The sequence below is a fragment of the Sorex fumeus genome, unplaced genomic scaffold (genome assembly GCF_029834395.1).
Source record: "Sorex fumeus unplaced genomic scaffold, SorFum_2.1 ptg000051l, whole genome shotgun sequence".
Taxonomy (NCBI): domain Eukaryota; kingdom Metazoa; phylum Chordata; class Mammalia; order Eulipotyphla; family Soricidae; genus Sorex; species Sorex fumeus.
This window is the reverse complement of record NW_026606108.1, coordinates 9,954,815-9,972,614: the sequence shown is the minus strand read 5'-3', so window position 1 is coordinate 9,972,614 and position 17,800 is coordinate 9,954,815. Positions and strand designations below refer to the sequence as shown.

The 17,800-nt window shown below is 38.8% G+C and overlaps 1 long non-coding RNA gene across 1 annotated transcript; it reads left to right on the top strand.

The window, feature by feature from the left end:
* Window positions 1-1,673: 1,673 nt before the first annotated feature.
* LOC130032985 (uncharacterized) lies at window positions 1,674-16,117 on the top strand. Its single transcript, XR_008793891.1, has 5 exons — window positions 1,674-2,135; window positions 4,498-4,557; window positions 5,065-5,144; window positions 10,697-10,759; window positions 15,760-16,117. It is a non-coding gene; the product is annotated as an uncharacterized LOC130032985 (long non-coding RNA).
* The last annotated feature ends 1,683 nt before the right edge of the window (window positions 16,118-17,800 follow it).

The window sequence follows — 17,800 nt, the reverse complement described above, 5'->3', positions numbered from 1 at the left end:
CTTTGAACTATTGGGCAAGGATATAATTTTTAAAGGGATCAGGACTAGTTCCCAGGCCACAGGGAGCATTTAACTTCCTTTGATTGCAACAAGGAGGTCAAGGTATCAAGAGAACTAACCAGATGCTTATCAAACCCCAGGACCCCTCCCTTCAAAGAAAGGAGGAAATCTGTTAAAACTAAGTGCAAAACATGCATTCTAGACTTTTCCATCCACTTTATTTTACTTTATTATTATTTTGCAGCACTGGGGATTAAACCCAGGGTGCATGCACATTAGGCATCCAGCCACCTCCCTCCCCCACTCCCATGCACTCATCTATTTTAAGTTTTTGTCTTTTTTTTTTTTTTTTTGCTTTTTGGGTCACACCCAGCCATGCACTCAGGAATCACTCCTGGCGGTGCTCGGGGGACCATATGGGATGCTGGGAATCCAACCCGGGTTGGCTGCCTGCAAGGTAAGTGCCTTACCCGCTGTGCTATCGCTCCAGCCCCTATTTTAAGTTTTGACATAGTTGTTGTGGCTAGCTTTTGGGCCACACCGATCATGCTCAGGATTTACTCCTGGCGGTGCCTGGGGGACTTTATGGGATGCTGGGATTTGGGTCGGCTGTGTGGAAGGCAAGTATCCTACCCACTGTCCTCTCTCTCCATCCCCGTACTTTATTTATTTATTTTACAGAGCTTAGTTTTCAGTTACATCTGTGTTCTGCTGGTGTTGCTATCAGATTGATGGAGGAAGGAGAGCACAGAGAATAAAGCAAAACTGGCTGAATGGAAGCTTGTTTGACCTGATGCTCCCAAGCAGGGCTGGGTAGATAGAAAGATTTTGACTTCAAACTACTACCTCTTTAACAAACACGGCCCTGGAGGGTGGAATTGGTCCAATCTGGATTATGAACCAGATTCATGAAAGTTTCCTGACACTGGACGGCCACTGGTCAGTCACTGGTCATGAGTATACTGCCTGCCTCATTTAAATGGGCAGTGGGCAGCTTAGAAACCTTCCCACAAAGAGCATATCTTTATGGATACTGAGCTAGAGACCCAACCAGAGATGACCCTATGGGAAATCTGGATGATCACAAGAGAAATCTTGCAGTCCTACAGTTAAGACATGGCGCTTGCCCAACAGCTATGAACGTGCATTTCGTTTGCTTGTCATCGCTGTCAATCATCGCTGTCGTCTTCAAATAGAAGACAAAAATCTAAACTCGGAAACAAACGAATCCTGGCCTTTTTTTCCAGGGGCAGAAGGCGTTCTGTGCAGGGCACATAAGCCAGAATAATTCAGGTGCACCAAAACCTGCCCCCTTTCTCCAGAGGCAGACCAGGGGGTCCGCACTGCGGGGCGCCAAGCCTGAGCCCCGCTCCAAACCCAAAGGTTCAACCCCCAGCCAATCGCCGTCCAGGGCCCCTTTAGAAACTCAGAAACAGCTACGGCAGGTGAAAGGCACCGAGTTCGGCCTATGGACGTAGAGCTAGAGGAAGGGGGTGGGGCCAGCCTTGGCCAATAGGGCGGCAGCAAGGCGGGAGGAAGCCGCCAGCGAGCGTGCGTGAAGGGAAGGGTTGGCAGGAAGCTCGCGCAGCCAATCGCCGCGGCGGGCGGGCGCCGGCGCGCCTGCGCGCTGGGCGCCGGGGCTGCGGGCGGGAGGCGGGGTGGGGGCGGGGAGCGGGCGGCCGCGCGGCGCGGAGCTGCCGCCGCCGCTGCCGCCGCCGCCGCCGCCGCAGCCGGCGCCGCAGAGCGGAGAGGCCATGTTGTGTGGTGTGTGGGGCGGGGGGGAGGAGGAGGAGGGAGCGAAGCCGAGCGAGGAGACGGCGGGGAGACGGCACACACTCGGCACAAGATGGCCGGAGAGGCAGCAGCAGCCCGAGCTGTCAGGCGCGCCGCCGCGGCCTGGGGGCTCGCCGGGCGCTGCCGGGGCGCCGCCGGCTGAGGCGAGGCGGGCGCGGACGGCGGCGCCGGAGCTCGCGGCCGAGGCGGCCGGGCCGGGCTGGGCCCAGCGACGCCGCCAACGGCGCGGCGGCCGCCGAGACGCTGGCCCCGGAGCCCGGGCGGCGCGGGAGTCGGGGCGGTCCCGGCGCGGGAGCGGGCGCCGGGCGACCCCGCGGGGCCGGCGGCCGCGCTCGGACCCGGTGAGTGGCTCCCCGGCCCCTTTTATTGTCCTTTGTCCTTGGCGGCCCGGGCGGAATGTCCTTGAGCGCTCGAGCAGGAGGGGGCGGCGGGCCGGGCCGTGCGGGGCGCCGGGCGCGCGGGCGGGCGGCGGGCGGCGGGGGCGCGGGGACCCCGGTGCGGAGACGGCGGCGCGCGGGGCCGGCGGGGGCGGGGGGCGGCCTGGCCGCGGGCTTCGTTCCCGCCGGGAAAGGGGCGGCGGCGGCGGCGCCACCGCGGGAGCTCGCGGCCGCCCTCGGCCCGGGGAGTTTAATGGAGATATTTGGGGCGAAAGAAAGAAAAGGAAAACAAACCTGAAGGGCCCCCGCCCCCCGGGTGCAGGTTCTCCCTCTGCGGAGCGTTCCCGGGCAGGTGGGAGAAAGTCCCGTCCCCAGGGTCGGTTTTCGTGCAGAACAATGGCAGCCCCCGACCGCCTTGTCAACAACAATAACAAAAGAAGAAAATTGGATTTCTGATTTTGGCCCGCCCCCATCCCTTTCCAAATATTTTTTGGGGAGGGGGGGCATTGAACTCCTTGAAAGCCGATCTGCAGCGGGGGTGAATGGTCCCGGTGGTGGGGTCTGGCCGCTGGTCTCAGACCTGGAGGACGGCGGCGAGGGCTGGGTGGAAAAAGGCAAGTTTCGGGGGAGCCGCTGCTCGGCGGACATTGGAGGTGGTTTTGGGGACAGCGATGCTTGGACGAGTGACGTTTGCACGGGGCCAGTTTTATTTTTTCCCTGAGCAAGATTTCGGGGGTCTCTGTGTGTGTGTGTGTAGCATTGTGGTATTTGAATAACAAGCAAATAATTTTTTTTTTTTGGTGGGGGGAGACTTGCAAAAGGTCACGGGGAGCCGTTATCTTCGGCTCTGAGCACACCTGAGTGGCGAGGACGTCCTTGGGTCAGTTCCTTGGACTTTTTTAGAAGTTCCAATCCATCGATTCATCATCATCATTATTAAATAAATAATTTACGTGTGTGCTCGCGCGCCCCGCAACTCCCCCCAAGGGCCCACTTGGACCCAACCCGGGGTAGCTCCCCGATCTCTTCCTTTGTGAAGTTACTTTTCCGGGAGGGTGGAAGCCTCGGAGTCGGCGAGGGCGAGAGGAGCCATATTTGTTGCATTTGTTACATGCACGAAAAATCGCTGTGCCGAGCCATCGCGCCCCCTCCGCAGCCTGCAGCCCCCCTGGGCTCGAGACTCGGGAACCCTCCGCAGCCCCGCGGGGTCTCCGGGCGCTCCGACTCCATTGCTGGGGAGGGGAATGGAAAAGTTGAAATCCTGCGGGGCTCAGAAACTGGGAATGCGCAGAACCTTTTGTGTCCTTCCCTACTCTACGTTTTCTTTGCCTTCGCCGTGCGGTAGCTCTGGTGGTCAAGGTTGCAGATCTTAACGTGAGAAAGCTTACTACATATTTGGGAGATGGAGGTAGGACTTAAAATCCAGGAGGAGGGGACTGGATGTCCATATTTACGAGGGTATTTTTCGCAGGTTTTAAATATATACAAAAAAAATTCATGCAGGGCTACAGGGTCTAACAATTGCGCACATCTTGCCTTTAGCACAGCTTGTGTCTAAAAATCATTTTGGATCTGCAAAACTATAGAGTTTGGAATTTTCTGAGCCCTGGATATGGTACTAAGTGTCTGTTTTAGATCCAGTTGCTGAGGGTCGTCTTTGAGGCGGTGGAATTAAAATATAAAATACGTGTGTTCATATGTATATATGAGGGATAGTTTAACCTCATTTTTTTTTAATGAGGTGGGAAATTGGAGAAATCAAAAATGTTGAGGATCTAGGTTTGAAAAATTAGGTAAAGGTCAGAGATGGTACGTATTTTAGACTTTCTTAAAAGACAAAACTAATGTACCACTTGGTGAGATCGAATAACTGTGGTTTAAGATTTTAACCAGTGGCCATTTTAGCTTCACTAATTTCTCCTGGAGGAGCTGAATTCTAATTGCTCATAATTCTGAAAGGTATTTATGGATGGTAAAGGGAATTTTTAAATGATTTTCTGTCTTTAAAAATGGCTGAACTTTAGTGTTGCTTAATATTAAAGAAAAATAATATTTGCTAAGAGATCAGAGTTTTCTATATTTTCAACCCCCATGCATTAATTTCTAGTATTTGGCCATGCAACCAAAAGATGAAGAAAACAAAGACTGATAGGTATGAAGATATAACAGCAACAATCTTAAATGTACAGGTTATGCAGATGAGCCATCTCAAAATTGTCTCTAGATTATGTGTTTGGAATATTTACTCATTGTTTCATCATACTGAAACTTTGGCCAAGAAATGTTTAAAAATCATAAACATTGACATCTTTTTTTTTTTTTTAAGGAATTTACAAGATTAAAATAAATTTGGTTGATGTTTCTGAACAAATTCAGCTCTTTTGAGGTAAGACTGGGTAAATTTCTTTTTGAACTAAAATAGGCTTAATAGGTGTTTATTTTCTTAGATTATGTATATTTTTATAAGCAACGATTATGAAATTTCAGAGTAAACTAAATATCTAGAATAATTTAACAAATCTTTTAATTCTCACAATGAAAACTACTTACTACAACTTAGTCTATATTTTGAATATTTTAAAATACTGAAGGTCCTTTAATCCTTTGTTTAATTTTGGGACCAACTAAAGACATACAGATACATTTTTCTCTTTTTATCTCACTGCTTACCAGATACTGTGCAAGCAGTTTTAAGGGGAAAAATGGAGAACTCGATAGTGTTGCTTTTTCTGGTAAGAATTTATAGATTTAGGTCAGAACATCAAAAATGAGATTTTCTGATAAATGCTAAATATAATCAGTTTTTCTTCTATGTAATGAAAAGTTGAAAATACATAGTTTTATGACTGGGTTATGTCATCGATAAATTAGGAATTTTTTTTCTTGTCAAAAGGTATGCCATTTTGAAGACTGAGACCTGAATTTTATCTTTCAAAATAAAGAAAATCTTTGTGAAAATATTTTGTATAACAAGTAAGTAATGTTAATAAATGTTAATACAACATCTGAAATGTAATAACTACAGACATTTAGAAAGGAAAATCTAATCACCTCTAAAAATACTTCTAAAGTTTTGTCACTGTATTTTTCTTCTCTAAAAATGAGAAAAAGCCCGTTAAGCTTGATTACTTATATCAAAGCACTTTCACATTACTATTAAAACATTTGATATATGTAATTTATAGCAGACGAATAAGACATTCAGTACTTCCCAGTAAAATGGCGTTTCAGAATGACGAGCTAGTCGAGTTGAGTCATCACAATGGCTTTCCATTATGAAATGGATATATTTTTGGCTATTTTTATGGCACAGGTTACATTTTAGAAATGGCCTAGAATTTTGATTTTGTTGATACTAGGATTCTTATATGAACTATATTTTAAAAAATAGGCCTTTCACATTGTAGGTATTAGTGAGTTTAAAATATTTTGTCTATTTCTGAGTTTTCACAAGGTAGAAAATGGATTCCTATATTTCTTAGTCATAAAATGTAGAAATAACTTTCAGTGTTTATACGTTTTGATCACTAGGTGTGAATGAAAAAAAGGTACCAGTATTTTGGAAATAGTCTTTATTGGTGGGTTAACTGTAAATCTGGAAATGAATGACAGGTTATAATATGGAATGGACCAGAGGAAATATGTTAAAAAAAAACCAAAAAAAAAACTTACCTTAAAATTCTTAGGATACCTAATAGCCAATCAAGTTCTTAAAAGGACAAGTTTATCTGTATAAAATGTTTGGAAGATAAAGTCATCTATCTGTTATTGCTATTAGATTTGTTTTTTAATCTTAGTTTATGATAAAGGCAAGTACTTTCTCTGCCATTGCTGTTAGGTAACTTTTTCCTTCTCAGTTCCTTTTCAGTCCATCAAATTTGTCTTTATAGTTTGCAAAAGAAAATTATTAGACCTTAATACTGGTTTGAGGCATAATGATATATACAGCACATGAAAATATCTTTCAGCCTAAGCCGCTTTAACACGGATGCGAAATAATAGACTGCTAGATTGGGATTCAGATGTGTTTGGACACGGGTAAAAATGCAGAATTCAGCCGCTTAAAATACAAACATGTGAAGCATAGCATAAGCTTAAGTACAAATAGGCAATAAAATTATTACGGCCCACCAAAGGTGTAATTTAAACCATATAATAAATGGCTTGAAGGAGGCCAGAAATGTTAAAATGATTTTTATTCTGGTATCATAATTAAGTTGTAAATGACCTGGTACCTTCAAAATTAAATCACTATTGAATTATTATATATCAGCAGCAAGAAAAAGGATCACAGTGAATTTTAAAGAAATCCTCGTGCACGTAGACTTGTATGATAGTGCCTGTTTATGTTTTTACTATTTGGCGATTCAGTTCATGTGCCAAGCCTGTAGAAGGGGCAGCATTTTGTAGATAAAATGTTATTGAAATTGCGAGCCAATTTAAGAATCATTAAAGACATGATCAGGTTGATGGTTGAGTGGGATTATATTAATAATTTTAATAATTATCTGGTGTTCCATAGACATGAAGGAGGCTGCTCCCATTATTGCAAGTTTTTCATGAGCCTGGATTCACATCCAGGTTACATTATTTTTGAATATGGATTTTTCTTTCAGGTTAAGTTGACTGTCCTCTGAATTGTTTCTCAATTACTAAAAAATTTAGATTGGACAATAAATTTGCTTTCCTGCTTCAAGATTTTATTCTTTGTTGAAGCAAAAGGGGAAAATGATAATTTGGGGCTATCTCCATCTTGTGCATTAATGGGAAGTGTGTGATGGAGTGAAGAGAACTCATGTAGCCTGCAGAAGACCCAGTTTCTAATGTCAACTCGCCACGCTGGAGTCTTGATACTCATTTACTATAGAGTTTAGTCGCCTTAAGTATATAATACATTCGTAAGTTTCCTTTCTCATATCTTTGGTTGTAGAAAAATCCATAGCAATTTGCATCTTATTTCTCTCTGCACAAACTATAGAGACTAATTTGTATGCTACTGCATTGTGCATCATACATGTCATTGGGAAATTTTGGCATATTATCAAGACTCTGATGTACCTGACTTCTATTTTTATGCACTCCAGGTCAGATACTACATGGAGGCTAATAACCCGAATAAAAGCAGTACAGGAATAACATTGTTTTGATATTATTTGCGTTTAATATTTAGGGTGCTGCCTCAAAAGCATTTTTATTTTTGAAATTTAGAAAAAAATCATTGCAGGTACTTAAGACAGCATATTTAATGTAACATTTTCTCTATTGGAATTGTATAACAATGTTTATAGTTTATGTGCCCGGTGTGATATTTAATTTGCTTAAATGTTTTTAAAATATAAAAACACTCTTTGCCTTTTCAGGTGGAATGATTTACTACAGACTTAAAATTTTCAAATTGGCTGTTATTTCTGATATAATTAACGTTAAAAATTTAAATTCAAAGATTTTCTGAACTTTTTAAATGAAAAATATGTGTGACTTGATTGATTGTTTAATAACATTCTTATTGCACAGTTTTTATAGTAAATTTTGGTTTCTGTATGTACATAGCTAGAATTATTTTGAATATCTCTTGTTTTTTGAAAGTAAACTATTTGATATTATTTCTCAAGTAAGCAGTTACAACTTTAGTATGTATTATGTAATAATAACGATTTAAGTTTAGATTATTTATATACATGGCTTAACTTGGTTTGTGATTTGTGCTAAGAGTTTTATAAATTTGTGACTTTGTCAATAATTTTTGTAGATTTGTATTATAGCAAATTTAATCTTGAATGTAAGGACATTAGAAGGTGACAAACCACATATACAAGATTATTAGCACAGATGAGCTAATAAAAGTCTAACGCCATTTTGAAAGGCGCAGCAATCAAAATGGCTACACTAAGTGTTATTCATCACATTTAAAATTTCCAAATTAAATATGAATTCATAGTATTGCAAAATACTAGAGATAGGAATATGAACAAAATTGAAATTGGATTTTGATATTCCTCCTTCAAATGGGAGGTAAAGTAACTATTTTAGGTTTGGAAAAGTTGATACAGGATTTGTAGATGACATTATTACTAAGATTTGTGATTAGATTTGTGCAAATTGAGATCTGAATCCATTTCTGGTTTGGTGGATTGGAACCCAGAAGCACATTAGTATCTTTTTTGTAAGCATTTTAGCAGATCAACATGTGAAGAATTTCCTTTAGGCAGTTATTTCAGTATTTGAGTCAGTTGTAGCCATTGAGGTCAAACCAATTACTTTTAAGATTTATCTTTGTGTTCAATGTCAGATTATGTTTGGGAAGCTTTAAATTTCTTCATTTAATAATTTGAGAAGAGGGTATTTCAGCATTTTACTTTTTATTTTTGGTGTAGCAAGAAAGATTTTATTGAAACTTGTTTAGATGACTCGGTACCGCAGGTAGAGTGCTTGCTACATAGCATGCAAGCAACCTGGGTTTGATTTCCATTACCCAATTTGGTCCCCTGAGCCTGCCAGGATAGATCTCTGAGTATCACCGGTGTGGCCCAAAAAGGAAAAACAAAAGAAACTTATTTTAGAAAGGTGTGAGGGGAGGTGAGCGAAGTGAGGGTAGAAGTACATTTTGGAGAGAGAACACAGGCTTTTCCAGAGTGGAAGTAGGCAAGCAAAAAAAAAAAAATCGTACCTCATGGTGTCTCACTCGATTTGCTCGAGCGGGCCCAGTAACATCTCCATTGGAGACTTTGTTGTTACTGTGTCTGGCATATCGAATACTCTCGGTAGCTTGCCGGCCTCTCCGAGAGGGGCGGAGGAATCGAACTCGGGTCGGCCATGTTGGCATGGTGTCTCACTAATAAAAATTTTTAAAAACACAACAAAATATCGAGACAAGCCGGTGAGATCCGTGTTTAAGAGAGAATATGGGCCAACAATTTACTCTTGGAGGTCACTGTAAAGTAGAGCTCTACTGAACTGATTATGATCAATCCTTTAAGCTACAAACGGACTTTATATTTGGTAAGATAGTACAGAATTTGCTATGTAATTTGGAAACTTGAAACCTAATAATTGTGAGAAGCATTTAGTTGGCTTAATATTACCTAAAATTATTTTTTGCTTTAAATTGAAATTTTAGGGAGCTTTTTTCAGAACCTCTATATACATGCCCTTGGGATCATTATGTTTCAGAGCAGGAATGACTAATGAAAGCACAGTACTCTATCAGTGCTTGAAATGCGAAAGCTTTTCCCTGTGCAATTTTTAGAGGTATTTCAGCCTAATAAGTGAGGGCATGTTGCTTTTGTTACCAAGTAGGTATTTTAGGAAGGATTTTGCTGAGTGTAGGTCAATCAATTCAGTAATAAAAATGATTTGATGGAATCATAGAGTAGGGAGGCAAGGCCCTTGTTTGTGGTGGAATGGGGTTCACTTGTATGGTTCTTTGAGGGTGTGGCATGGAAACTGCCTCCCTCCATAGTTTGACATTTTCTGTTAATATGGTGTTGATTGAGGTATATGGTATGAGTTATGAAGAGTTGAAAATATGGCCTTGCAGGTCAGTGATGGAAGGTTTAGAAATCTGAAAAATTGGGGTTGGAGCAATAGCACTGTGGGTAGGTTGTTTGCTTTGCACGCAGCCAACCCAGGTTCGATTCCCAGCATCCCATATGCTCCCCAGAGTACTGCCAGAAGTAATTCCTGAGTGCATGAACAAGGAGTAGTAACTCCTGTGCATTGCTGGGTGTGACCCAAAAAGCAAAGAAAAAAAAAAAAAGAAAAGTGTATTAGGTGGAAGGATGAGGATGTAATTCTGTCTGATGTTCTGTCTGCTGTATTAAACAGTTCCCTTGAGTTCTGGTTGCCAAGTAGATTTCACGTAAGAATCCCAGAATGTATATCCATTTTGTTGGAGTTACTTAGGACTGAGGCTTAGGAAAAATTTTGCCCGGTGCTTGGTTTTTGAACCACATCCCATGCTACTCAGGAAAATGCCTGACAGTGCTCAGAAGGCTGACCATACACTACAGTGGGAACCTGGCCCTTCTGCATAGGTCCTCAGCTCTTTTTGGCAACCTTTCCAGCAGCCATTATGAGTTTTTAAATTTTGTTTTGTCATTTTGGGGCTACAACTAGCACTGCTTCGGACTTATCCTTGGCTTTGCATTCAGGGATACTGGTGAACTTGGGCAAACAGGAATATAATTTAGGTCAGCTACATGCAAAGCAGGCATCCTACCCACTGTTAAATCTCTCAGGACCTGTTTTTTTTTTTTTTTGAGGGGGTGTGGTCCTTATGTGTTTTTGTATAGATACATCTCATCTCTAGCCAGATTAAGAATTCTTTAAGATCAGATTTAAGAACAATTTTGTTTCACTGTCTTTTATTTTCTGCTTTGGACTATGGTCATAGCTCATAAATATGCATGTCTCATGGTGGTTTGATGAGTAATCCTTATAAACTACAATAAGTGTCATAGTTTCCAAATAAATCATGGCATTTTTAATAATCTGTTCATAATTTTTTTTTTTTTTGCTTTCTACAGAGATGTGGAACCTGAATTCTTAAAGGGCCCGTACAACCTGATTGGTGTTGGTGGAAGCACTTTGTAAGTTTTACTCAATTTTCATGTTTAATAAATTTTTTATTTTTGAGTATGACTGGAAATTTTGAGTAATTAGAATTGTGAAAAAGTAGAGGGGTTGTTTAGGGAGAGAGCCCAAAGGATTTGGGGCATATGTTGTGCACATGTGGGATGCCCAGGTTTGATGGCTGGCACCATGTGGTTCTCTGAGCAAGGATTGGAGCTTTGCTGCTCTGCTCCCCCAACCTGAGCATAACCTACACCCTAATTAGATCATGTGACCAGAGAGAAAATGGTATTTTGTGAAATTCAAAGCAGAAATAAGTCAACCTGGTTATACCTGAGTGAATTTTTGCTTATTTACTCATATTTTCAGTTTTTCACACTGAAACTCAGGCAAAGTTAAATGCAAAGAAATTCACATATTTGGGACTGAAGTGATAGTACGGGGATGGGTGCTTGCCTTGCACGCAGCTAATCTGGGTTCAATCCTTGATACCCCATATAATCTCCCAAACCCTCTAAGAATAAGCCCTGACCTGGGTGGACCTCCTGTCTCCCCTCCCCCAATCCAGATTTTAATGTTTCTAACACTTCATCTCAGTTTTGAGTGTTGTTGGCATATTTTCCCCATCTTTGTAAATAATGTTTTATTGAAACACAACTATTCTCTTCCATTTTATCTGTCTCCTTTCCTTTTACAGCTGTGGAATTGAGAATAGTTTGTAGCTAATGGCCTCCAAAATGAAAATACTTAGTCTTAATCCTGTTTAGAAAGCTCACTTATTCTTGCCTAGGTCCATTCCTTTTAGTCAGGATTACCATTGCCTGTGTAGAACTAAAGCTTTTAAGATTCTCTTACAGAACTAGAACATACTTTATTGGGTTTAGTCTTGTAATTCTAATTAGATAATGGCAAACTTAACTTCAGTTTGAAAGCCCAACAAAAAGTTCTGCATATTTGAATTTTGCTTTGAATTTGGGATTCTTGAAATGGAATAGTTTTTCTAATTCCCAGCTAGAGGAAAGTGGTTGGGAAGAGCTAGCGCTAATACTCAAGAAATGGGTTTGGCTGGATTTTCAAACGGTCTTATTTTTGACTGAATTTTTCTTTCTTTTTAGTTATGATTACGTGCTGTTTTATAAGAATTATTTTAAAATTACAGTTGGGAATCCTGTTAATTTTTAATTCTACTTACTAAAACTTATGATGTATAAATGGCTACTCTGGCCTGCTCAGCATAAAATTATTTTTACATGGGATTGAGAGTGCAGAGATGAAATGTAATGCAAAAATTGACTCCATCTTTCATAGAGATTTCCTGGTGCATCGTGGGTGTTCACTATTTGTTGATTAACTATTGTTCCAGGTTAATTAAAATTCACTAGCAAAATATGATATGCTTTAAATATTAACTTTTTCGTATGACTATAGTTAAAATGTAGTAAAAGTTATGGATAAACGACAAGTTTTTACTTTTTAAACACCTCTAGTCAAGTTTTCACCTAATAGGGGAAATGAGATTTACTTTTAAAACCTTAATAATTCTTTTTCTTAATTACTGTAATTGATCTTATTCCCATAGTGATAAGTAACTTTTTCAAGTCATTGTACAGTTTTTGTATGTTTATTGGGGACTGCTTCTGGCTCTGTTTTCAGAGCTACATTGGGATCCAACCTCTCATATGCACAGCATAGGGCTCCTCTAGTTGAGATTGCGTTTTAGCTTGGTTATTAGATTTTTATGTCTAACTTACTTAGAATTCAAGTTTGATATTTTGTAATTGTTTTGAGCATTCAAGTTCTGTTTGGTCCTAAGAGAAACACTTGAATTCTCACAAGTAAATATTTTAAAATTTAAAGATGAAAATTGGTAAGCACTAAAAATCTTAATACATTAAGGGCCACATAAGCTTCTGTTCTGGATTGTAATTCTTTGATTTTGCAATAAATATTTAAAAATAATATAGATTATGTTAATTCCAAAATTGTAGCACTAAAAGCACCTATTTTTGAAATAGTAATCATGAAATTTTGCTTTCCCAGATTTATTTGTTGCTGTTAGAAAATGAGTTTGCTGGGAAGTTAAGATACAAAGTTTACCCCTGTTAAACCTCAACCAAATCACTCAACCAAATCTCTCACTCTTGCTTTCAGCTGACAAATTACTTGGTCTTAAAATGTCCCATGTTCTTTAGTGGGTTTACGGAATTAGAATTTTAGAGAAGCCTGGTGTGCTACAGTCTATTGTTTCCAGAGCTTTTGGGTGTAGATATTTGGGGATTTGAAGAGTTGTTACTTACTACCTTCTATAATCTTTACGTTTGCTTGTGGAATTGTTTCAGAACAAGCAGATTTACTTTTAAGACATGTGAATAAATATCGCGATGGAAATCTTCTAACATTTTGTATTATGAACATGATATAAACAAAATATCCTGTCTATTTGATGGAATTCTAGATTAAATCTTCATCTTCTGATCTACTTTAGTTTATAATGATGAGTGTGGCCCGAAGCGGTAGTATAGCAGTTAGGGCATTTGCCTTGCTTACTGCCGATGCTGGTTCCATCTCTGGCATCCTGTATGGTTCCTCGAATCACACCAAGAATAATTCCTGAAAGCCAGGACTAATCCCTGAGCACTGCATGATGTGACCCCCTCTCACATTCCCCTCCTCACCCCCCAGCAATTACTAGAGAGAAACTAGAGTTATCATTTAGGCTCTGATAGCCTAAACACGCTCACGTGTACTTATTTTAATATAGATTATATTGTGTTTTAGAGCAGAAATGGTCTCTTAATTGACCTTCTGATTCTATGAATTCTTCAGAGATATCTTGGAACATAAATTATTTGTTATAGTAAGGTTATTTTATAGGTCTTCAAGTTCTTTGGCTATTGAGATTATTGAGGGAAAGCAGCTGATACTTACTGAGGTCTTCCTCTATGCCATGTAAATGTACATTTTCTATATTAATCCTCACTACTGCCCCATGAGGTAGGTACTGCTATTATTTGTTTCATAGGTGAAGTGAAGGATTGTAGATTTTGTTAACAAGAAAACATTCAGGCTCACAATGGCCTTGTGCTTTTTTTTTAATTTTATAAGAATGCAGTTTTATAATAAAAAATGTATCACTCATAAATCCCTCCCCAGTCTTTAGATGCTTGACTGGCTACATTTGCTTATTAACAAAATTTTCACTTAGTCTTTAATTCACTTAGAATTATAGATTTAGCATGGATTGGTTATGGCTTTACAGTGTCATAGTTACTTGCTTTCATGTTTCATTGTAAATACCATCTTACATATATTGACAGTGTATGTCAATATGTATTGACCAATCAGCATGTATTTCTGATCCTGTTTTGCCCCTTGTACATTTTATTAACTTTAGAATGATTCTAATAGAATATTTCTAATATAAATTAAGGCTCTTTTGCATTTTTAAAAAATAACCAGTGGTTTTAAGAAGAAATATTATAAAATATACTGGATAAGTTTTACCTCTTGTTCCTGTGTTGGAAGATTATAAACCACTGAGTTGATTATGAATTGAACTATCACCGTTGATGTAACCGGATGTCAATACATAGGTTTCATTGTTCATCATCATATTTACATCCCATACCTACATTTAGCGCTTGGTCATCTAGCATTCGTGATTGAAGGGAAATTGATTACTAATACATTTGCAAGATGGAAGATATTTTACTGATGATGTGAAATGTATGAGTTACTTGATTTTCCTTTATAGGCTGAATAAAAATTGGCAAACACAAAGGAAAATATTTTGGCATTTAAATTTAATTGCCAATATTGTGACTTATTTTCAACTAAAGATAAAAGCTGGGGTCTTTTGGTTACCTAAATAATTTCTTTCCTTTATTTTTCTTTTTTTATTTCTTTTTCTTAAGCATTTTGATTCACACCTGACGATGCTCGGGGGTTACTCCTGGCTTTCTGCACTCAGGAATTACTCCTGGTGGTGCTTGGGGCCCATTCAGGATCCTGGGGATTGAATCTCAGTTGACTGCATGCAAGGCAAATGCCCTACCCTCTGTACTATCGCTCCAGCCCTGGTTACCTAAATAATTTAATTAAATACTTCCATGTTATAGATAGACCCCAATTTTTAACTTCTTAGACTGCAAGGAAATTGCTCAATAAGCAAATACGACCTTATCAGTAGTACTGACTTAGATTTTTCTATGAATTTAGTTTGAGGAATGCAAAACTTAACATATAAGACCAGTGTCAACACTTAATTTCATGGTGTGTCTATCAGTGGTAAAAATCTGGCTTTTTTTTTTAATCCATTGAATTCATAATATTAAAGTGGTGGCTTTGTTTTTCTATGAGAAAAATTTGTTATTTTACTAATGTTTATTACTATTTGAAATTTGGTGATTCTCAATGACAAACATCAAAGCAGGCAGATAATTTTGTTTTATTGTGTTTTTTTAAAAAATAAGTACTTATATTTCCACACTTTTCCACAAGTAGCTAGAGATTGTGGGAGCTATGTTTGTCAGTAGTTACTGAAGCAGAAGGAATCTCTTTCTTTTGGGTGGGGAAAACCATTCATAATTCTACCCTTTAAGACAAGGTCCCATGATTAGCTCTATTTGAAGAAGCATGGGAAATTTAAGATTACAGATTTGGAACATATATATAGTTTAGTTTTGTTTGATTTAAAATTTTTGTTTGATTTTACTTATGGAGTCCGTATACAGATATCTAACTGGATTACTACATTTCATCTCTTGCCTGTCATTTTTGTATGGTTACACATGGATCAGTGACAGCAGAACTTGGTAACTGTGGCCTACACACAACTGGAAAATTGTGTGGGGTACATGTACCACTTTTATGTCATAAAGTTCTATATTTTAAAGCTGTTACATAATTAAAATGTTGTGTAGGGTAAGGGTATCTTCAAGGTGGGTGGATGTTCTGTTTGCAGAAATAAGATGATTGGTATTCCAACAGCATTTTTTCTTTTAATGTTTTCATCAAGCACCCAGTCAGCTTGAAGAGTCTCAAATGGACCCTACCACTGAGAAATCAAGATGGCAGCCTACTGTGGGGGATTGAGGAAAATGGATTAAAACGAGTGCTGTGATAATATGCAACCCAGACAGGGTTCTTTTTACATGGAGCTCATGAAATGAATGAAGACATAGGTTTCTTACCAGTGGACAGTTCATTTGATTTTCTAAAGACTGTATCATTAAAACAAGTACATTTTTGACATTTGGAGATGATGATAAATTTTCACAGATGATAGTCTGTATACCTGGAATATTTTGTAGTTTGACTTGTATGAGTACGACCTTGTGGAATGTTAACTTGAATAAAATTTCTAATACTTCAAAGTTTCTCAGTTTTGGCTTTTTTTTTTCAAGCTCAAGTTTTATTAACTACTAAGTTATCGCCTTAATATTTTCACCTTGATGGTTGCCTGGCAGTAAAGTTGACTGAATAAAACTGGTGAAATGAAAATGGTGTGCTGGAAATGTTTTACTTGGTTGATTAAGATGTCTTTTTTTTTTCACAAAGGTGTGGAAATTTATTTGCTTCAAATAGGATTGCTTGGTTAAGGTGCTGCTTTGTGAAACACTACCAAAAATCAATGAATAATAATAGAATCTTTAATTTGCCATGATACATTAATGAAAGTTTCAAACAAAATAAGCTTTTGCCTCACAATTGACAATGGTTCTAGTATTTGAGTTTTGTATTGATGGAAAAGATCCCTTTGAACGGTGTTTTAAATGTTAAGCATAAAATAATCTTAAAATACATAATACTCAGAACATTTAAATTGAGTTGATCTGTCCTATTTTTACAGTTAATAATTATTAAAAGGTTTTTTAATTTATTGAGATGTGTTTGTAGGACAAAATAATTTTGGTGACAATAATTTCATGTATATGTGAAATAGGATTATTAGGGCATTTTCCCCTTACTCTATACCATTTGGAGTTATACTAGAGGAATTGTATCATGTCATTACTTGTTTGAATTCCAGGTGAAAACTGGAATTTTATTTCTTGCAGATCAACTAGTATCTGTTTTAGTAACTTACGAAAGGTATGGTAGACTTTTCATAGGCAAGTGAATTTTATTTTCCATTTTAGAAGGAACAAAGAGAAGTTGAACTTGAATACATTTGGGGGGGTTGGTGGTAAACAATTTTGCTTTTAGTATTAATGCCAAATACCATTGTGTTGAGTGCATGAACTGTGTTGAGTGCTTGGAAGGATTCTCTTTGAGTCTCTTTAGTCTGTTTAAATCAAAAGTAGAATTTTGATTTTGATACACAATTCTTGGGTAGGAAGTATAGAATTGAAACTGGGTTTCGGTTATGGATACATTTCCCTGGCTGCAACATTATTGCTTTTGTTCGGTTTTACTCTAAAATGTGTCTTGGAAGGTTAGAGTTCTGGAAGATTATGGTGTTGAATAAGAAACGTTGATTTGTTTGATTTGCTTTGGATGTCTAAATACTTTTGTGGAGTGTGTTTGTTGGGAGAAAAAAAAAGTGAATTAATTTGTATGTGTGGCTTCCCCCCCCTCGATAATAACGACTTTATAGATGTTACAGTTTCGATATTTAGAACTTGCCTTGTGAAATATAAGTCACCATCAGATCTTACTATCTATTAATTGGCCATTATTGAGGTGAATATGTACTTACAGCTTGACATATGAAAGATGTCTTGGGTATATATGTATGTTGTGTCGGTTTTGAAATGGGAGTCTGGCTGGTATTTAAAAGATGATCATGATGCTTCCATATACCTGCATTGGAATAATTGTTTTGCCTGAATCTGTGGAAAGTAAATTCACTGTTTATGATTTATATTTTTGCAAAGCTTTGTAATGGGTTAAGGTATTTTGTGAAGGAAGAAAAATCGAGATTTCTTGAGTTAAAACCAGTTGTGCCCATTTTTGCGCTAATGCAAGTGAACACCAGGGAGGCGCTATTGAGTTGTCCCCCTCCCCCCTTTCCATTTGGGATGGAAAATCCCCCCATAAAATTAGCCTTCCATTAA